At 49.4% G+C, this 22,191-nt stretch overlaps 1 protein-coding gene across 2 annotated transcripts in view; it reads left to right on the top strand.

Moving 5' to 3' along the window:
- The window catches only part of LOC138295311 (NXPE family member 4-like), a 237,565-nt gene that overhangs the window by 1,153 nt on the left and 214,221 nt on the right, over positions 1-22,191 (top strand). The window lies entirely within an intron of this gene.

The following is a 22,191-nucleotide window of genomic DNA, read 5'->3' as shown; positions in this document are numbered from 1 at the left end:
GGGGAAACATAGGGATAGGGGCAACACAAACCATATACTCCAAAAGTGGAATGCGAACCACGAATGGACCCCAAACCTATGTGACCTTGTAGAGGGTCGCTGGGACTATTAGAAAATAGTGAGAGTTAGAAAAATAACCCTCCCCAAGACCCTGAAAAGTGAGTGCAAAGTGCACTAAAGTTCCCCTAAGGACAAAATAGTCGTGTTAGAGGGAAAATGCAAGGGAAACACAAATCAGCAATGCAACAACGATGGATTCCTGACTGAGGGTACCTGTGGAACAAGGGGACCAAGTCCAAAAGTCACAAGCAACTCGGAGATGGGCAGATGCCCAAGAAATGCCAGCGGTTGGTGCAAAGAAGCTCTTACTAGGCTGAAGAACTGTGAATACTGCAGGAACGACAAGGGCTAGAGACTTCCCCTTTGGAGGATGGATCCCCCACGCCTTGGAGAGTCGTGCAGAAGTGTTTTCCCGCCGGATGGACACCAACAAGCCTTGCTACATGCAAATCGTGTGTTTGGCGTTTTTAGACGCTGCTGGGGCCCAGGAGGGACCAGGAGGTCGCAAATTGGACCTGCAGAGAGAGGGGACGTCGAGCAAGACAATGAGCTCTCACTGAAGCAGGTAGCACCCGGAGAAGTGCCAGAAACAGGCACTATGAGGATGCGTGAAATGGTGCTCGCCGAAGTTGCACAAAGGAGTCCCACGTCGCCGGATACCAACTTAGAAAGTCGTGCAATGCAGGTTAGAGTGCCGTGGACCCAGGCTTGGCTGTGCACGAAGGATTTCCGCCGGAAGTGCACAGGGGCCGGAGTAGCTTGCAAAGTCGTGGTTCCCAGCAATGCAGCCCAGCAAGGTGAGGCAAGGACTTACCTCGACCAAACTTGGGCTGAAGAGTCACTGGACTGTGGGGGTCACTTGGACGGTGTCGCTGGATTCGAGGGACCTCGCTCGTCGTGCTGAGAGGAGACCCAAGGGACCGGTAATGCAGCTTTTTGGTGCCTGCGGTTGCAGGGGGAAGATTCCGTCGACCCACGGGAGATTTCTTCGGAGCTTCTGGTGCAGAGAGGAGGCAGACTACCCCCACAGCATGCACAAGCAGGAAAACAGTCGAGAAGGCGTCAGGATCAGCGTTACAGAGTTGCAGTAGTCGTCTTTGCTACTATGTTGCAGGTTTGCAGGCTTCCAGCGCGGTCAGCGGTCGATTCCTTATCAGAAGGTGAAGAGGGAGATGCAGAGGAACTCGGCTGAGCTCATGCATTCGTTATCTAAAGTTTCCCCAGAGACAGAGACCCTAAATAGCCAGAAAAGAGGGTTTGGCTACCTAGGAGAGAGGAAAGGCTACTAACACCTGAAGTAGCCTATCAGCAGGAGTCTCTGACGTCACCTGGTGGCACTGGCCACTCAGAGCAGTCCAGTGTGCCAGCAGCACCTCTGTTTCCAAGATGGCAGAGGTCTGGAGCACACTGGAGGAGCTCTGGACACCTCCCAGGGGAGGTGCAGGTCAGGGGAGTGGTCACTCCCCTTTCCTTTGTCCAGTTTCGCGCCAGAGCAGGGGCTAAGGGGTCCCTGAACCGGTGTAGACTGGCTTATGCAGAATTGGGCACATCTGTGCCCAACAAAGCATTTCCAGAGGCTGGGGGAGGCTACTCCTCCCCTGCCTTCACACCATTTTCCAAAGGGAGAGGGTGTCACACCCTCTCTCAGAGGAAGTTCTTTGTTCTGCCATCCTGGGCCAGGCCTGGCTGGACCCCAGGAGGGCAGCTGCCTGTCTGAGGGGTTGGCAGCAGCAGCAGCTGCAGAGAAACCCCAGGAAGGGCAGTCTGGCAGTACCAGGGTCTGTGCTACAGACCACTGGGATCATGGAATTGTACCAACAATGCCAGGATGGCATAGAGGGGGCAATTCCATGATCATAGACATGTTACATGGCCATATTCGGAGTTACCATGGTGAAGCTACATATAGGTAGTGACCTATATGTAGTGCACGCGTGTAATGGTGTCCCCGCACTCACAAAGTTCAGGGAATTGGCTCTGAACAATGTGGGGGCACCTTGGCTAGTGCCAGGGTGCCCTCACACTAAGTAACTTTGCACCCAACCTTTACCAGGTAAAGGTTAGACATATAGGTGACTTATAAGTTACTTAAGTGCAGTGTAAAATGGCTGTGAAATAACGTGGACGTTATTTCACTCAGGCTGCAGTGGCAGGCCTGTGTAAGAATTGTCAGAGCTCCCTATGGGTGGCAAAAGAAATGCTGCAGCCCATAGGGATCTCCTGGAACCCCAATACCCTGGGTACCTCAGTACCATATACTAGGGAATTATAAGGGTGTTCCAGTAAGCCAATGTAAATTGGTAAAAATGGTCACTAGCCTGTTAGTGACAATTTGGAAAGAAATGAGAGAGCATAACCACTGAGGTTCTGATTAGCAGAGCCTCAGTGAGACAGTTAGTCACTACACAGGTAACACATTCAGGCACACTTATGAGCACTGGGGCCCTGGGTTACCAGGGTCCCAGTGACACATACAACTAAAACAACATATATACAGTGAAAAATGGGGGTAACATGCCAGGCAAGATGGTACTTTCCTACAGGTGTCCTGAGTGTTGTGGTGGTGTCACCCTAGAGGGCGGTGTGCTGACTGATGTGGTGGTGTCACCCCAGGGAGCGGTGTGCTCAGTATTGTGGTGGTGTCACCCCAGGGAGTATTGTGGTGGTGTCACCTCAGAGGGCGGTGTGCTGAGTGTTGTGGTGGTGTCACCTCAGAGGGCGGTGTGCTGAGTGTTGTGGTGGTGTCACCTCAGAGGGCGGTGTGCTGAGTGTTGTGGTGGTGTCAACCCAGTGGGCGGTGTGCTGAGTGTTGTGGTGGTGTCACCCCAGAGGGCGGTGTGCTGACTGATGGGTGGTGTCACCCCAGGGAGCAGTGTGCTCAGCATTCTGGTGGTGTCACCCCAGGGAGTATTGTGGTGGTGTCACCGCAGAGGGTGGTGTGCTGAGTGTTGTGGTGGTGTCCCCTCAGAGGACGGTGTCCTGAGTGTTGTGGTGGTGTCACCTCAGAGGGTGGTGTCCTGAGTGTTGTGGTGGTGTCACCTCAGAGGACGGTGTGCTGACTAATGTGGTGTCACCCCAGAGGGCGGTGTGCTGAGTGTTGTGGTGGTGTCACCTCAGAGGGCGGTGTGCTGAGTGTTGTGGTGGTGTCATCTCAGAGGGCGGTGTGCTGAGTGTTGTGGTGGTGTCACCCCAGAGGGCGGTGTGCTGAGTGTTGTGGTGGTGCTACCCCAGGGAGCGGTGTGTTCAGTATTGTGGTAGTGTCACCTCAGAGGGCGGTGTGCTGAGTGTTGTGGTAGTGTCCCCTCAGAGGACGGTGTCCTGAGTGTTGTGGTGGTGTCACCTCAGAGGGCAGTTGTAGAAGGCTGGCCTGGGTTAAAGTGGGTACCTTGTGTTCCTTACACCTTGTGCCAGGTCCAGTTATCCCTTATTAGTTTAGAAGAGGTGTTTCTAGTAGCTTAGTGATGGCCCAGGAGGGACCAGGATGTCGCCACTTGGATGAGGAGACAGAGGGGGCGCCCAGCAAGTCAGGGACCCTCACAGAAGCAGGCAGCACCCGCAAAAGTACCTGAACAGGCACTTAGAAGAAAATTGAACCAGAGTCCACCCGAAGTCACAAAAGGGACTCCCACGACGTCGGAGGACAACTCAGAAGGTTGTGCACTGCAGGTTAGAGTGTCGGGGACCCAGGCTTGGCTGTGCACAAAGGAAATCCTGGAAGAGTGCACAGGAGCCGGAGCACCTGCAAATCATGCAGTACCCAGCAATGCAGTCTAGCGTGGGGAGGCAAGGACTTACCTCCACCAAACTTGGACTGAAGAGTCACTGGAATGTGGGAGTCACCTGGACAGAGTTGCTGAGTTCCAGGGACCACGCTCGTCGTGCTGAGAGGGGATCCAGAGGACCGGTGATGTAGTCTTCGGTTGCCTGCGGTTGCAGGGGGAAGATTCCGTCGACCCACGGGAGATTTCTTCAGAGCTCCTGGTGCAAGAAGGAGGCAGGCTACCCCCAGAGCATGCACCACCAGGAAACAGTCGAGAAGGCGGCAGGATCAGCGATACAAGGTTGCTAGTAGTCGTCTTGCTATTTTGTTGCGGTTTTGCAGGCGTCCTGAGCAGTCAGCGGTCCATCCTTTGGCAGAAGGTGAAAAGGGAGTTGCAGAGGAACTCTGGTGAGCTCTTGCATTCGTTATCTGGTGAGATTCCCAAAGCAGAGACCCTAAATAGCCAGAAAAGGAGGTTTGGCTACCTAGGAAGGAGGATAGGCTACCAAGAGAGGTAAGAGCCTATCAGCATGAGCCTCTGACGTCACCTGCTGGCACTGCCACTCAGAGCAGTCCAGTGTGCCACAAACACCTCTGTTTCCAAGATGGCAGAGGTCTGGGACACACTGGAGGAGCTCTGGGCACCTCCCCTGGGAGGTGCGGGTCAGGGGAGTTGTCACACCCCTTTCCTTTGTCCAGTTTTGCGCCGGAGCAGGGCTGGGGGATCCCTGAACCGGTGTAGACCGGCATATGCAAAGATGGGCACCATCTGTGCCCATCAAAGCATTTCCAGAGGCTGGGGGAGGCTACTCCTCCCCAGCCTTCACACCTATTTCCAAAGGGAGAGGGTGTTACACCCTCTCTCTGAGGAAGTACTTTGTTCTGCCTTCCTGGGCCAGGGCTTCCTGGACCCCAGGAGGGCAGACACCTGTCTGAGGGATTGGCAGCAGCTGCAGTAGAGACCCCGGAAAGGCAGTTTGGCAGTACCTGGGTCTGTGCTAGAGACCCAGGGGATCATGGAATTGTCCTCCCAATGCCAGAATGGCATTGGGGTGACAATTCCATGATCTTAGACATGTTACATGGCCCTGTTCGGAGTTACCATTGTGACGCTGTACATAGGTAGTGACCTATGTACAGTGCACACGTGTAATGGTGTCCCCGCACTCACAAAGTCCGGAGAATTTGCCCTGAACGATGTGGGGTTTTAGTGATGTTCTGGCCCAAATAGTTAAACCACCAGAAGGTCTACCCCTGGTGCTAGGAAGAGCAGGAATATGAAAATTTAAGCAACCAGTCTGAAAAAGTGGATCAATTGACCATGTCTCCTGGAGGAGACATAAGTCATGTTTCTCTATAAAAGAAGGGGGAGGAGACATCTCAAACCAGCATTTTTTCTGACATAATCTTCCCCTTCCCTTTGGGCCAACGGATGTAATTTAGGGACATTAACCATTAGAACAGTGTTGTTAAATTGAGGCCTGTCAGTGGCAGGCTGTACAGCGCGATTTGGAACAGTGTCATTCGCAGGTTTAGAAATTTGACAATGGAGCATTGGTATCTCGATTACACCCAAGCTGTTATGTGGGAAAGGATGATGAGAGTTCTCAGTGCTGAGCCAACGGCAGCAGGATAGGAAATAAAAATATGACTCATATTGTATTGGTCACTGGCAATTTGAGCAACTTCACTGGGGGTCCCAGCAGATTAAGCATAGGACTACAAATACGATTCATGATGGTTGTGGCATCTAAAGGGATTAAATGCTCGTCTATTGAGGTTACTGTAGGAAAGTACCATCTTGCCTGGCATGTTACCCCCATTTTTCACTGTGTATATGTTGTTTTAGTTGTATGTGTCACTGGGACCCTGGTAACCCAGGGCCCCAGTGCTCATAAGTGTGCCTGAATGTGTTACCTGTGTAGTGACTAACTGTCTCACTGAGGCCCTGCTATCCAGAACCTCAGTGGTTATGCTCTCTCATTACTTTCAAATTGTCACTAACAGGCTAGTGACCAATTTTACCAATTTACATTGGCTTACTGGAACACCCTTATAATTCCCTAGTATATGGTACTGAGGTACCCAGGGTATTGGGGTTCCAGGAGATCCCTATGGGCTGCAGCATTTCTTTTGCCACCCATAGGGAGCTCTGACAATTCTTACACAGGCCTGCCAGTGCAGCCTGAGGGAAATAACGTCCACGTTATTTCACAGCCATTTACTACTGCACTTAAGTAACTCATAAGTCACCTATATATCTAACCTTCACCTGTTGAAGGTTGGGTGCAAAGTTACTTAGTGTGAGGGCACCCTGGCACTAGCCAAGGTGCCCCCACATCGTTCAGGGCAAATTTCCCGGACTTTGTGAGTGCGGGGACACCATTACACGCGTGCACTATACATAGGTCACTACCGATGTATAGCGTCACAATGGTAACTCCGAACATGGCCATGTAACATGTCTAAGGTCATGGAATTGTCACCCCAATGCCATTCTGGCATTGGGGAGACAATTCCATGATCCCCTGTGTCTCTAGCACAGACCCGGGTACTGCCAAACTGCCTTTCCCGGGGTTTCACTGCAGCTGCTGCTGCTGCCAACCCCTCAGACAGGTTTCTGCCCTCCTCGGGTCCAGTCAGGCTTGGCCCAGGAAGGCAGAACAAAGGACTTCCTCAGAGAGAGGGTGTTACACCCTCTCCCTTTGGAAAAAGGTGTCAGGCCTGGGGAGGAGTAGCCTCCCCCAGCCTCTGGAAATGCTTTGATGGGCACAGATGGTGCCCATCTCTGCATAAGCCAGTCTACACCAGTTCAGGGATCCCCCAGCCCTGCTCTGGCGCGAAACTGGACAAAGGAAAGGGGAGTGACCACTCCCCTGACCTGCACCTCCCCTGGGAGGTGCCCAGAGCTCCTCCAGTGTGCTCCAGACCTCTGCCACCTTGGAAACAGAGGTGCTGCTGGCACACTGGACTGCTCTGAGTGGCCAGTGCCTTCAGCTGACGTCAGAGACTCCTTTTGATAGGCTCCTGCAGGTGTTGCTAGCCTATCCTCTCTCCTAAGTAGCCAAACCCTCTTTTCTGGCTATTTAGGGTCTCTTTCTTTGGGGTCACAAACAGTTAGGAGCGCACCTGCCTGACATCCCAGCAATTAATCTGCCCCATTGCATCATGGTAGATGTAGTATCTTCAAAAAACGAACTCAACTCCATTAATTTTTAAATATTTCACCTTTAAGTAGGTACAGCCTTTACTGTGCATCTCTGGACACATGTGTTTCTGGGTTAGTCCCTTCTTCAGCAGAGAACATATTTGCGGGGTGCTGGGAATGCTGCCATAAATCCCCCGGTTTCAGTACCTCTTTCCTGGCATGCTGGTGCCTGCTCCAGAGCTCGTCAGCCCAGTAGCTCAAGGGAGCCTTTAAAGTCACAAACAGTTAGGAGCGCACCTGCCTGACATCCCAGCAATTAATCTGCCCCATTGCATCATGGTAGATGTAGTATCTTCAAAAAACGAACTCCATTAATTTTTAAATATTTCACCTTTAAGTAGGTATAGCCTTTACTGTGCATCTCTGGACACATGTGTTTCTGGGTTAGTCCCTTCTTCAGCAGAGAACATATTTGCGGGGTGCTGGGAATGCTGCCATAAATCCCCCGGTTTCAGTACCTCTTTCCTGGCATGCTGGTGCCTGCTCCAGAGCTCGTCAGCCCAGTAGCTCAAGGGAGCCTTTAAAGTCACAAACAGTTAGGAGCGCACCTGCCTGACATCCCAGCAATTAATCTGCCCCATTGCATCATGGTAGATGTAGTATCTTCAAAAAACGAACTTGAGCCATTGGGCTGACGAGCTCTGGAGCAGGCACCAGCAGGCCAGGGAAATGGTACTGAAACCGGGTGATTTATGGCAGCATTCCCAGCACCCCGCAAATATGTTCTCTGCTGAAGAAGGGACTAACCCAGAAACACATGTGTCCAGAGATGCACAGTAAAGGCTGTACCTACTTAAAGGTGAAATATTTAAAAAATAAATGGAGTTCGTTTTTTGAAGATACTACATCTACCATGATGCAATGGGGCAGATTAATTGCTGGGATGTCAGGCAGGTGCGCTCCTAACTGTTTGTGACTCTTTCTTTGGGGATTCCTGAGATAACGAATGCAACAGCTCATCAGAGTTCCTCTGCATCTCTCTCTCACCTTCTGCCAAGGAATCGCCGCTGACTGCTCTGGAAGCCTGCAAAACTGCAACAAAGTAGCAAAGACGACTACTGCGACCTTGTAACGCTGATCCGGCCGCCTTCTCGACTATTTTCCTGGTGGTGCATGCTGTGGGGGTAGTCTGCCTCCTCTCTGCACTAGAAGCTCCGAAGAAATCTCCTGTGGGATGACGGAATCCTCCCCCTGCAACCGCAGGCACCAAAAAGCTGCATCACGGTCCCTTGGGTCTCCTCTCACGACGACGAGCGAGGTCCCTTGAATCCAGCAAGACTGTCCAAGTGACCCGCACGGTCCAGTGACTCCTCAGACCAAGTTTGGTGGAGGTAAGTCCTTGCCTCCCCACGCCAGACTGCATTGTTGGTTTTCGCGACTTTTGCAACTTCTCCGGCTTCCGTGCACTTCCGGTGGAAATCCTTTGTGCACCCCCAAGCCTGGGTCCCCGGCACTCTAACCTGCATTGCACGACTTCCTAAGTTGGTCTCCGGCGACGTGGGACTCCTTTGTGTAACTTCAGGCGAGCACCGTTTCACGCATCTTTGTAGTGCCTGTTTCTGGCACTTCTTCGGGTGCTACCTGCTGCTGAGAGGGCTCCTTGTCTTGCACGACGTCCCCTCTACCTCCTGGTCCAATTTGGGACATCCTGGTCCATCCTGGGCCACAGCAGCATCCAAAAACGCTAACGGCATGACTTGCAACTAGCAAGGCTTGTTGGCATCCAACCGGCGGGAAAACACTTCTGCACGACTCTCCACGGCGTGGGGGATCCATCCTCCAAAGGGGAAGTCTCTAGCCCTTGTCATTCCTGCAGAATTCCTAGCTTCTTCAGTCCAGTAGAAGCTTCTTTGCACCAACAGCTGGCATTTCTTGGGCATCTGCCCATCTCCGACTTGCTTGTGACTTTTGGACTTGGTCCCCTTGTTCCACAGGTACCCTAGATTGGAAATCCACAGTTGTTGCATTGCTGGTTTGTGTCTTTCCTGCATTATTCCTCTAACACGACTACTTTGTCCTTAGGGGAACTTTGGTGCACTTTGCACTCACTTTTCAGGGTCTTGGGGAGGGTTATTTTTCTAACTCTCACTATTTTCTAATAGTCCCAGCGACCCTCTACAAGGTCACATAGGTTTGGGGTCCATTCGTGGTTCGCATTCCACTTTTGGAGTATATGGTTTGTGTTGCCCCTATCCCTATGTTTCCCCATTGCATCCTATTGTAACTATACATTGTTTGCACTGTTTTCTAAGACTATACTGCATATTTTTGCTATTGTGTATATATATCTTGTGTATATTTCCTATCCTCTCACTGAGGGTACACTCTAAGATACTTTGGCATATTGTCATAAAAATAAAGTACCTTTATTTTTAGTATAACTGTGTATTGTGTTTTCTTATGATATTGTGCATATGACACTAAGTGGTACTGTAGTAGCTTCACACGTCTCCTAGTTCAGCCTAAGCTGCTCTGCTAAGCTACCATTATCTATCAGCCTAAGCTGCTAGACACCCTATACACTAATAAGGGATAACTGGGCCTGGTGCAAGGTGCAAGTACCCCTTGGTACTCACTACAAGCCAGTCCAGCCTCCTACATTGGTTGTGCAGTGGTGGGATAAGTGCTTGAGACTACTTACCACTCTTGTCATTGTACTTTTCATAAGAGAAAAATATACAAAACAAGGTCAGTGTATATACACATAGCCAAAAAGTTTTGCATTTCCTCTTTTCACTCTTTTCTAAGTGCTGAAAAGTACTTCTAAAACTTTCCAAAAGTTCTTAAAAGTTTAAAAAGTTTTTTCTGTCTTTCCAAAAAGTTCTGAAAACTTTTTTCTCTTTTTCTATCACTTTAACTCTCTCTAAAAAATGTCTGGCACAGGAAAAAATGTTGAACTGTCCAAACTTGCATATGATCACCTTAGCTGGAAAGGAGCAAGGAGTCTCTGCATAGAGAGAGGTTTGAGTGTAGGGAAGAATCCTTCCTTAGAACTGTTAATTAATATGCTTACAGTACAAGATAAGGCCATAAGTGCCCAATCTGGTGAAAAAGTAGCTAATGGTTCTCAATCTGATCCAGGGACTCCCCCAGGAAAAGGTTCAGGAAAGAAACTTCTCAGCCTGCCCATTACTAGACAGTCTAGCATAGTTGGTACAGAGGTTGAATCACACCATACTGATGGTGTGCTCTCACATTATACTGGTAGCCAAGCTGTTAGGGTGCCCTCTGTAAGGGACAGGTCTCCTTCTGTTCATTCCCATCATACCTCTGTATCTAGAAATGTCCCTCCCACCCACCCTGATGACAGATTGTTAGAAAGGGAGCTCAATAGATTGAGAGTGGAACAAACCAGACTGAAGCTCAAGAAGCAACAGCTGGATTTGGATAGACAGTCTTTAGAATTAGAGAAGGAAAGACAGAAGTTGGGTTTAGATACCCATGGTGGCAGCAGCAGTATTCCCCATAGTCATCCTGCAAAAGAGCATGATTCCAGGAATCTGCACAAGATAGTTCCCCCTTATAAGGAGGGGGATGACATTAACAAGTGGTTTGCTGCACTTGAGAGGGCCTGTGCTGTACAGGATGTCCCTCAAAAGCAGTGGGCTGCTATCCTATGGCTATCATTTAGTGGAAAAGGTAGGGATAGGCTCCTTACTGTAAAAGAAAATGATGCTAATAATTTCCAAGTTCTTAAGAATGCACTCCTGGATGGTTATGGCTTAACCACTGAACAGTACAGGATAAAGTTCAGAGAGACCAAAAAGGAGTCTTCACAAGACTGGGTTGATTTCATTGACCAGGCAGTGAAGGCCTTGGAGGGGTGGTTACATGGCAGTAAAGTTACTGATTATGACAGCCTGTATAACTTAATCCTGAGAGAGCATATTCTTAATAATTGTGTGTCTGATTTGTTGCACCAGTACTTGGTGGACTCTGATCTGACCTCTCCCCAAGAATTGGGAAAGAAGGCAGACAAATGGGTCAGAACAAGAGTGAACAGAAAAGTTCATACAGGGGGTGACAAAGATGGCAACAAAAAGAAGGATGGTAAGTCTTCTGACAAGGGTGGGGACAAATCTAAAAATGAGTCTTCATCAGGCCCACAAAAACACTCTGGTGGGGGTGGTGGGTCCAAATCCTCCTTTAATCAGAACAAGGAAAAGAAACCATGGTGCTATTTATGTAAAATAAAAGGCCATTGGACAACAGATCCCAGTTGTCCAAAGAAAGGCACCACAGCTCCTACCACTACAACCCCTACTGCGACACCTAGTGTCCCTACTAATAGCAGTGGTGGTGGGAGCAAACCTACTAATAGCCAATCCAAGGGAGTAGCTGGGCTCACTTTTGGTAATTTAGTTGGGGTTGGTCTGATTAGGGAGACCACAGAGGCTACTTTAGTCTCTGAAGGGGCTATTGATTTAGCCACTTTGGTTGCTTGCCCCCATAACTTGGAGAAGTACAAGCAACTAACCCTAATAAATGGTGTTGAGGTCCAGGCCTACAGGGACACAGGTGCCAGTGTCACAATGGTGATTGAGAAACTGGTGCACCCTGAACAACACATACTTGGACACCAGTACCAAGTAACCGATGCTCACAACATAACACAAAGCCACCCCATGGCTGTTGTAAATCTCAACTGGGGGGGGGTAACTGGTCCAAAGAAAGTTGTGGTAGCTTCAGATTTACCTGTAGACTGTCTATTAGGGAATGATTTGGAGACATCAGCTTGGTCAGATGTGGAGTTGGAGGCCCATGCAGCAATGCTGGGCATCCCAGGGCATATTTTTGCTTTGACAAGGGCTCAGGCCAAAAAGCAAAAAGGACAGGGAAGCTTGGATCCTGGAACAATGGACCAAGTGCTCCCTAAAGCTAGGGCTAGTAGAAGCAAACCACTTCCTACTATCCCTCCCTCTACAGTGGATTCTACTTCTGAGGAAGAAGAATTCCCTCCCTGTGCAGAACCTACACCAGAGGAGCTGGAAGCAGACACTGCTGAGCTTTTGGGTGAAGGGGGGCCTGCCAGGGAGGAGCTGAGTGTGGCACAGCAAACCTGTCCCACATTAGAGGGTCTCAGACAGCAAGCTGTCAAACAGGCTAATGGGGATGTCAGTGACTCTCACAGAGTTTACTGGGAGGACAACCTCTTGTACACTGAGCATAGGGATCCTAAACCTGGAGCTGCCAGGAGATTAGTGATTCCTCAGGAGTACAGAAAGTTCCTCCTAACACTGGCACATGACATTCCCCTAGCTGGGCACCTGGGTCAAATGAAAACTTGGGACAGATTGGTTCCATTGTTTCATTGGCCTAGGATGTCTGAGGACACAAAGGAATTTTGTAAGTCCTGTGAAACCTGTCAAGCCAGTGGCAAGACAGGTGGCACTCCAAAGGCACCCCTTATACCACTGCCTGTGGTTGGGGTTCCCTTTGAAAGGGTAGGGGTTGACATAGTTGGCCCCCTTGACCCTCCTACTGCTTCAGGCAATAGGTTTATCTTAGTGGTAGTGGACCATGCCACAAGATATCCTGAAGCTATTCCTTTAAGGACCATTACAGCTCCTGCAGTGGCAAAGGCCCTCCTGGGAATATGTTCCAGGGTGGGCTTCCCAAAGGAAGTGGTATCAGACAGGGGAAGCAATTTCATGTCTGCATACTTAAAGGCCATGTGGAAGGAGTGTGGTGTAACGTACAAGTTCACAACACCCTATCATCCACAAACAAATGGACTGGTGGAGAGATTTAATAAAACTCTCAAAGGCATGATTATGGGTCTCCCTGAAAAACTCCGCAGGAGATGGGATATCCTTCTACCATGCCTCCTTTTTGCCTACAGGGAGGTACCCCAGAAAGGAGTGGGCTTCAGCCCCTTTGAACTTCTTTTTGGACACCCTGTTAGGGGTCACTCACACTTGTAAAGGAGGGTTGGGAACAACCTTTAAAAGCTCCTAAGCAGGATATTGTGGATTATGTACTTGGCCTCAGATCAAGGATGGCTGAGTACATGAAAAAGGCCAGTAAAAACCTTCAGGCCAGCCAAGAGCTCCAGAAGCAATGGCATGATCAGAAGGCTGTTTTGGTGCAGTACCAACCAGGGCAGAAAGTGTGGGTCTTGGAGCCTGTGGCCCCAAGAGCACTCCAAGATAAATGGAGTGGACCCCACACAATTGTTGAAAAGAAGGGTGAAGTCACCTACTTGGTTGACTTAGGCACTGCCAGGAGTCCCCTTAGGGTGCTCCATGTCAACCGCCTGAAACCCTACTATGACAGGGCTGATCTCACCCTGCTCATGGCAACTGATGAGGGACAGGAAGAAGACAGTGATCCTCTACCTGATCTTTTCTCTACCACAGAACAAGATGCTCTTGTGGAAGGTGTAGTTTTGGCTGATTGTCTTACTGCTGAGCAGAAAGATAATTGCATAAATCTCCTAGGACAATTTTCAGAACTCTTCTCCATTGTGCCAGGCACCACTTCTTGGTGTGAGCACACTATAGATACTGGAGACAGTTTACCTGTCAAAAGTAAGATCTATAGGCAGCCTGACCATGTCAGAGACTGCATAAAGCAAGAAGTTCAGAAAATGTTGGAACTAGGAGTGGTTGAGCACTCTGACAGTCCATGGGCTTCTCCTGTGGTACTGGTACCAAAACCCAATTCTAAAGATGGAAAGAAGGAAATGAGGTTTTGTGTAGACTATAGAGGTCTCAACTTGGTAACCAAAACTGATGCTCACCCTATACCCAGGGCAGATGAGCTCATAGATACACTGGCATCTGCCAAGTATCTAAGCACTTTTGATTTGACTGCAGGGTATTGGCAGATCAAATTGTCAGAAGATGCTAAACCTAAGACTGCATTTTCTACCATTGGAGGACATTACCAGTTTACTGTAATGCCTTTTGGTTTGAAAAATGCACCTGCCACTTTTCAGAGGTTGGTGAACACAGTCCTGCAAGGGCTGGAAGCTTTCAGTGCAGCATATTTGGATGATATAGCTGTCTTTAGCTCCAGCTGGGATGATCACCTGGTCCACCTATGGAAAGTTTTGGAGGCTCTGCAAAAGGCAGGCCTCACTATCAAGGCTTCAAAGTGCCAGATAGGGCAGGGTAAGGTGGTTTATCTGGGACACCTTGTTGGTGGGGAACAGATTGCACCACTTCAGGGGAAAATCCAAACTATTATTGATTGGGTTCCCCCTACCACTCAGACTCAGGTGAGAGCCTTCCTAGGCCTCACTGGGTATTACAGGAGGTTCATTAAGAACTATGGCTCCATTGCAGCCCCTCTTAATGACCTCACATCCAAGAAAATGCCTAAAAAGGTATTATGGACAGCAAACTGTCAGAAAGCTTTTGAGGAGCTGAAGCAGGCCATGTGCTCTGCACCTGTCCTGAAAAGCCCTTGTTACTCTAAAAAATTCTATGTCCAAACTGATGCATCTGAATTAGGATTAGGGGCAGTCCTATCACAACTTAATTCTGAGGGCCAGGATCAACCTGTTGCTTTTATTAGTAGGAGGTTGACCCCTAGAGAAAAGCGTTGGTCTGCCATTGAGAGGGAGGCCTTTGCTGTGGTCTGGGCTCTGAAGAAGTTGAGGCCATACCTGTTTGGCACTCACTTCATTGTTCAGACAGACCACAAACCTCTACTTTGGCTAAAACAAATGAAAGGTGAAAATCCTAAATTGTTGAGGTGGTCCATATCCCTACAGGGAATGGACTATACAGTGGAACATAGACCTGGGAGTAGCCACTCCAATGCAGATGGACTCTCCAGATATTTCCACTTAGACAATGAAGACTCATCAGGTCATGGCTAGTCTTATTGTCCTTCATTTGGGGGGGGGTTGTGTAGGAAAGTACCATCTTGCCTGGCATGTTACCCCCATTTTTCACTGTATACATGTTGTTTTAGTTGTATGTGTCACTGGGACCCTGGTAACCCAGGGCCCCAGTGCTCATAAGTGTGCCTGAATGTGTTACCTGTGTAGTGACTAACTGTCTCACTGAGGCTCTGCTAATCAGAACCTCAGTGGTTATGCTCTCTCATTTCTTTCCAAATTGTCACTAACAGGCTAGTGACCATTTTTACCAATTTACATTGGCTTACTGGAACACCCTTATAATTCCCTAGTATATGGTACTGAGGTACCCAGGGTATTGGGGTTCCAGGAGATCCCTATGGGCTGCAGCATTTCTTTTGCCACCCATAGGGAGCTCTGACAATTCTTACACAGGCCTGCCACTGCAGCCTGAGTGAAATAACGTCCACGTTATTTCACAGCCATTTTACACTGCACTTAAGTAACTTATAAGTCACCTATATGTCTAACCTTTACCTGGTAAAGGTTAGGTGCAAAGTTACTTAGTGTGAGGGCACCCTGGCACTAGCCAAGGTGCCCCCACATTGTTCAGAGCCAATTCCCTGAACTTTGTGAGTGCGGGGACACCATTACACGCGTGCACTACATATAGGTCACTACCTATATGTAGCTTCACCATGGTAACTCCGAATATGGCCATGTAACATGTCTATGATCATGGAATTGCCCCCTCTATGCCATCCTGGCATAGTTGGCACAATCCCATGATCCCAGTGGTCTGTAGCACAGACCCTGGTACTGCCAAACTGCCCTTCCTGGGGTTTCACTGCAGCTGCTGCTGCTGCCAACCCCTCAGACAGGCAGCTGCCCTCCTGGGGTCCAGCCAGGCCTGGCCCAGGATGGCAGAACAAAGAACTTCCTCTGAGAGAGGGTGTGACACCCTCTCCCTTTGGAAAATGGTGTGAAGGCAGGGGAGGAGTAGCCTCCCCCAGCCTCTGGAAATGCTTTGTTTGGCACAGATGTGCCCAATTCTGCATAAGCCAGTCTACACCGGTTCAGGGACCCCTTAGCCCCTGCTCTGGCGCGAAACTGGACAAAGGAAAGGGGAGTGACCACTCCCCTGACCTGCACCTCCCCTGGGAGGTGTCCAGAGCTCCTCCAGTGTGCTCCAGACCTCTGCCATCTTGGAAACAGAGGTGCTGCTGGCACACTGGACTGCTCTGAGTGGCCAGTGCCACCAGGTGACGTCAGAGACTCCTGCTGATAGGCTCCTTCAGGTGTTAGTAGCCTTTCCTCTCTCCTAGGTAGCCAAACCCTCTTTTCTGGCTATTTAGGCTCTCTGTCTCTGGGGAAACTTTAGATAACGAATGCATGAGCTCAGCCGAGTTCCTCTGCATCTCTCTCTTCACCTTCTGATAAGGAATCGACCGCTGACCGCGCTGGAAGCCTGCAAACCTGCAACATAGTAGCAAAGACGACTACTGCAACTCTGTAACGCTGATCCTGCCGCCTTCTCGACTGTTTTCCTGCTTGTGCATGCTGTGGGGGTAGTCTGCCTCCTCTCTGCACCAGAAGCTCCGAAGAAATCTCCCGTGGGTCGACGGAATCTTCCCCCTGCAACCGCAGGCACCAAAAAGCTGCATTACCGGTCCCTTGGGTCTCCTCTCAGCACGACGAGCGAGGTCCCTCGAATCCAGCGACACTGTCCAAGTGACCCCCACAGTCCAGTGACTCTTCAGCCCAAGTTTGGTGGAGGTAAGTCCTTGCCTCACCTCGCTGGGCTGCATTGCTGGGAACCGCGACTTTGCAGCTACTCCGGCCCCTGTGCACTTCCGGCAGAAATCCTTCGTGCACAGCCAAGCCTGGGTCCACGGCACTCTAACCTACATTGCACGACTTTCTAAGTTGGTCTACGGCGACGTGGGACTCCTTTGTGCAACTTCGGCGAGCGCCGTTTCACGCATCCTCGTAGTGCCTGTTTCTGGCACTTCTCAGGGAGCTACCTGCTTCAGTGAGGGCTCTTTGTGTTGCTGGACATCCCGTCTCTCTACAGGTCCAATTTGCGACCTCCTGGTCCCTCCTGGGCCCCAGCAGCGTCCAAAAACGCCAAACGCACGATTTGCGTGTAGCAAGGCTTTTTGCCGTTCTTCCGGTGGGAAAACACTTTTGCACGACTCTCCAAGGCGAATGGGATCCGTCCACCAAAGGGGAAGTCTCTAGCCCTTTTCGTTCCTGCAGAAACCTCAGCTTCTTCTGTCCAGTTGAAGCTTCTTTGCACCCGCAGCTGGCATTTCCTGGGCATCTGCCCATCTCCGACTTGCTTGTGACTTTTGGACTTGGTCCCCTTGTTCCACAGGTACCCTAGATTGGAAATCCACAGTTGTTGCATTGCTGGTTTGTGTCTTTCCTACATTATTCCTCTAACACGACTACTTTGTCCTTAGGGGAACTTTGGTGCACTTTGCACTCACTTTTCAGGGTCTTGGGGAGGGTTATTTTTCTAACTCTCACTATTTTCTAATAGTCCCAGCGACCCTCTACAAGGTCACATAGGTTTGGGGTCCATTCGTGGTTCGCATTCCACTTTTGGAGTATATGGTTTGTGTTGCCCCTATCCCTATGTTTCCCCATTGCATCCTATTGTAACTATACATTGTTTGCACTGTTTTCTAAGACTATACTGCATATTTTTGCTATTGTGTATATATATCTTGTGTATATTTCCTATCCTCTCACTGAGGGTACACTCTAAGATACTTTGGCATATTGTCATAAAAATAAAGTACCTTTATTTTTAGTATAACTGTGTATTGTGTTTTCTTATGATATTGTGCATATGACACTAAGTGGTACTGTAGTAGCTTCACACGTCTCCTAGTTCAGCCTAAGCTGCTCTGCTAAGCTACCATTATCTATCAGCCTAAGCTGCTAGACACCCTATACACTAATAAGGGATAACTGGGCCTGGTGCAAGGTGCAAGTACCCCTTGGTACTCACTACAAGCCAGTCCAGCCTCCTACAGACAGGAAGAAGACAGTGACCCTCTACCTGATCTCCTCTCTTCCACAGAACATGATGCTCTTGTGGAAGGTGTAGTTTTGGCTGATTGTCTTTCTGCTGAGCAGAAAGACCATTGCATAAATCTCCTGGGTCAGTTTTCTGAACTCTTCTCTACTGTGCCAGGTACCACTTCTTGGTGTGAGCACACTATAGATACTGGAGACAGCTTGCCTGTCAAAAGTAAGATCTATAGGCAGCCTGACCATGTCAGAGACTGCATAAAGCAAGAGGTCCAGAAAATGTTAGAAATGGGAGTGGTTGAGCACTCTGAAAGTCCATGGGCCTCTCCTGTGGTACTTGTGCCAAAGCCTCATTCCAAAGATGGAAAGAAGGAAATGAGGTTTTGTGTTGATTACAGAGGTCTTAACCAGGTAACCAAAACTGATGCTCACCCTATACCCAGGGCAGATGAGCTCATAGATACACTGGCATCTGCCAAGTATCTAAGCACTTTTGATTTGACTGCAGGGTATTGGCAGATCAAATTATCAGAAGATGCTAAAGCAAAAACTGCATTTTCAACCATTGGAGGACATTACCAGTTCACTGTAATGCCTTTTGGATTGAAAAATGCACCTGCCACTTTTCAAAGGTTGGTGAATACAGTCCTGCAAGGGCTGGAAGCCTTCAGTGCAGCATATCTGGACGATATAGCTGTCTTTAGCTCCAGCTGGGATGATCACCTGGTCCACCTATGGAAAGTTTTGGAGGCCCTGCAAAAGGCAGGCCTCACTATCAAGGCTTCAAAGTGCCAGATAGGGCAGGGGAAGGTGGATTATCTGGGACACCTGGTTGGTGGAGAACAGATTGCACCACTTCAGGGGAAGATCCAAACAATTATGGATTGGACTCCCCCTACTCACACTCTACCTCAGACTCAGGTGAGAGCCATTTTAGGCCTCACTGGGTATTACAGGAGGTTCATAAAGAACTATGGCTCCATTGCAGCCCCTCTTAATGACCTCAGATCCAAAAGAATGCCTAAAAAGGTATTGTGGACAGCAAACTGTCAGAAAGCTTTTGAGGAGCTGAAGCAGGCCATGTGCTCTGCACCTGTCCTGAAAAGCCCATGTTACTCTAAAACATTCTATGTCCAAACTGATGCATCTGAATTAGGAGTAGGGGCAGTCCTATCACAACTTAATTCTGATGGCCAGGATCAACCTGTTGCTTTTATTAGTAGGAGGTTGACCCCTAGAGAAAAGCGTTGGTCTGCCATTGAGAGGGAGGCCTTTGCTGTGGTCTGGGCTTTGAAGAAGTTGAGGCCATACCTGTTTGGCACTCACTTCATTGTTCAAACAGACCACAAACCTCTACTTTGGCTAAAACAAATGAAAGGTGAAAATCCTAAATTGTTGAGGTGGTCCATATCTCTACAGGGAATGGACTATACAGTGGAACATAGACCTGGGAGTACCCACTCCAATGCAGATGGACTCTCCAGATATTTCCACTTAGACAATGAAGACCCATCAGGAAATGACTAGTCTTATTGTCCTTCGTTTGGGGGGGGTTGTGTAGGAAAGTACCATCTTGCCTGGCATGTTACTCCCATTTTTCACTGTATATATGTTGTTTTAGTTGTATGTGTCACTGGGACCCTGCCACACAGGGCCCCAGTGCTCATAAGTGTGCCTGACTGTGTTACCTGTTTAGTGACTAACTGTCTCACTGAGGCTCTGCTAACCAGAACCTCAGTGGTTATGCTCTCTCATTTCTTTCAAATTGTCACTAACAGGCTAGTGACCAATTTTACCAATTTACATTGGCTTACTGGAACACCCTTATAATTCCCTAGTATATGGTACTGAGGTACCCAGGGTATTGGGGTTCCAGGAGATCCCTATTGGCTGCAGCATTTCTTTTGACACCCATAGGGAGCTCTGACAATTCTTACACAGGCCTGCCACTGCAGCCTGAGTGAAATAATGCCCACATTATTTCACAGCCATTTTCACTGCACTTAAGTAACTTATAATTCACCTATATGTCTATCCTTTACCTGGTAAAGGTTAGGTGCAAAGTTACTTAGTGTGTGGGCACCCAGGCAGTAGCCAAGGTGCCCCCACATTGTTCAGGGCTAATTCCCCGACTTTGTGAGTGCGGGGACACCATTACATGCGTGTACTACACATAGGTCACTACCTATGTGTAGCTTCACAATGGTATCTCCGAATATGGCCATGTAATATGTCTATGATCATGGAATTGCCCCCTCTATGCCATCCTGGCATAGTTGGCACAATCCCATGCTCCCAGTGGTCTGTAGCACAGACCCTGGTACTGCCAAACTGCCTTTTCAGGGGTTTCACTGCAGCTGCTGCTGCTGCCAACCCCACAGACAGGCTTCTGCCCTCCTGGGGTCCAGCCAGGCCTGGCCCAGGATGGCAGAACAAACAACTTCCTCAGAGAGGGGGTGTTACACCCTCTCCCTTTGGAAAATGGTGTGAAGGCAGGGGAGGAGTAGCCTCCCCTAGCCTCTGGAAATGCTTTCTTGGGCACAGATGTGCCCAATTCTGCATAAGCCAGTCTACACCGGGACCCCTCAGCCCTGCTTGGGCGCGAAACTGGACAAAGGAAAGGGGAGTGACCAGTCCCCTGACCTGCACCTCCCCTGGGAGGTGCCCAGAGCTCCTCCAGTGTGCTCCAGACCTCTGCCATCTTGAAAACAGGGGTGCTGCTGGCACACTGGACTGCTCTGAGTGGCCAGTCCAAGCAGGTGACGTCAGAGACTCCTTCTGATAGGCTCCTGCAGGTGTTGCTAGCCTATCCTCTCTCCTAAGTAGCCAAACCCTCTTTTCTGGCTATTTAGGGTCTCTTTCTTTGGGGATTCCTCAGAAAACGAATGCAAGAGCTCATCAGAGTTCCTCTGCATCTCCCTCTTCACCTTCTGCCAAGAAATCGACTGCTGACCGCGCTGGAAGCCTGCAAAACTGCAACAAAGTAGCTAAGACGACTACTGCAACATTGTAACGCCGCTCCTGCTGCCTTCTCGACTGTTTTTCTTGGCGGTGCATCCTGTGGGGGTAGTCTGCCTCCTCTCTGCATCAGAAGCTGCGAAGAAATCTCCCGTGGGTCGACGGAATCTTCCCCCTGCAACCGCAGGCACCAAAAAGCTGCATCACCAGTCCCTTGGGTCTCCTCTCACGACAACGAGCGAGGTCCCTCGAATCCAGCAAGACTGTCCAAGTGACCCCCACAGTCCAGTGACTCTTCAGTCCAAGTTTGGTGGAGGTAAGTCCTTGCCTCCCCACGCCAGACTGCATTTTTGGTAACCGCGACTTTTGCAACTTCTCCGGCCTCTGTGCACTTCCGGCGGAAATCCTTTGTGCACAACCAAGCCTGGGTCCACGGCACTCTAACCTGCATTGCACGACTTTCTAAGTTGGTCTCCGGCGACGTGGGACTCCTTTGTGTAACTTCAGGTGAGCACCGTTTCACGCATCCTCGTAGTGCCTGTTTCTGGCACTTCTTCAGGAGCTACCTGCTACTGAGAGGGCTCCTTGTCTTGCTCGATGTCCCCTCTACCTCCTGGTCCAATTTGGGACATCCTGGTCCATCCTGGGCCACAGCAGCATCCAAAAACACTAACCGCACGACTTGCAGCTAGCAAGGCTTGTTGGCGTCCAACCGGCGGGAAAACACTTCTGCACGACTCTCCACGGCGTGGGGGATCCATCCTCCAAAGGGAAGTCTCTAGCCCTTGTCGTTCCTGCAGAATCCCTAGCTTCTTCAGTCCAGTAGAAGCTTCTTTGCACCAACAGCTGGCATTTCTTGGGCATCTGCCCATCTCCGACTTGCTTGTGACTTTTGGACTCGGTCCCCTTGCTCCACAGGTACCCTCGACTGGAAATCCATTGTTGTTGCATTGCTGGGTTGTGTTTTTCTTGCATTATTCCATTATCACGACTTCTGTGTCTTTAGGCGAACTTTAGTGCACTTTGCACTCACTTCTCAGGGTCTTGGGGTGGGGTATTTTTCTAACCCTTGCTATTTTCTAATAGTCCCAGCGACCCTCTACAAGGTCACATAGGTTTGGGGTCCATTCGTGATTCGCATTCCACTTTTGGAGTATATGGTTTGTGTTGCCCCTATCCCTATGTGCCTACATTGCATCCTATTGTAATTTTACACTCTTTGCACTGTTTTCTAAGACTATACTGCATATTTTTGGTATTGTGTACATATATCTTGTGTATATTTCTTATCCTCATACTGAGGGTACTCACTGAGATACTTTTGGCATATTGTCATAAAAATAAAGTACCTTT

Source organism: Pleurodeles waltl, chromosome 5 (assembly GCF_031143425.1).
Source record: "Pleurodeles waltl isolate 20211129_DDA chromosome 5, aPleWal1.hap1.20221129, whole genome shotgun sequence".
Taxonomy (NCBI): Eukaryota; Metazoa; Chordata; class Amphibia; order Caudata; family Salamandridae; genus Pleurodeles; species Pleurodeles waltl.
Note: the sequence above shows the minus strand (reverse complement) of the source record. Positions and strands in the feature narration are given on the sequence as shown.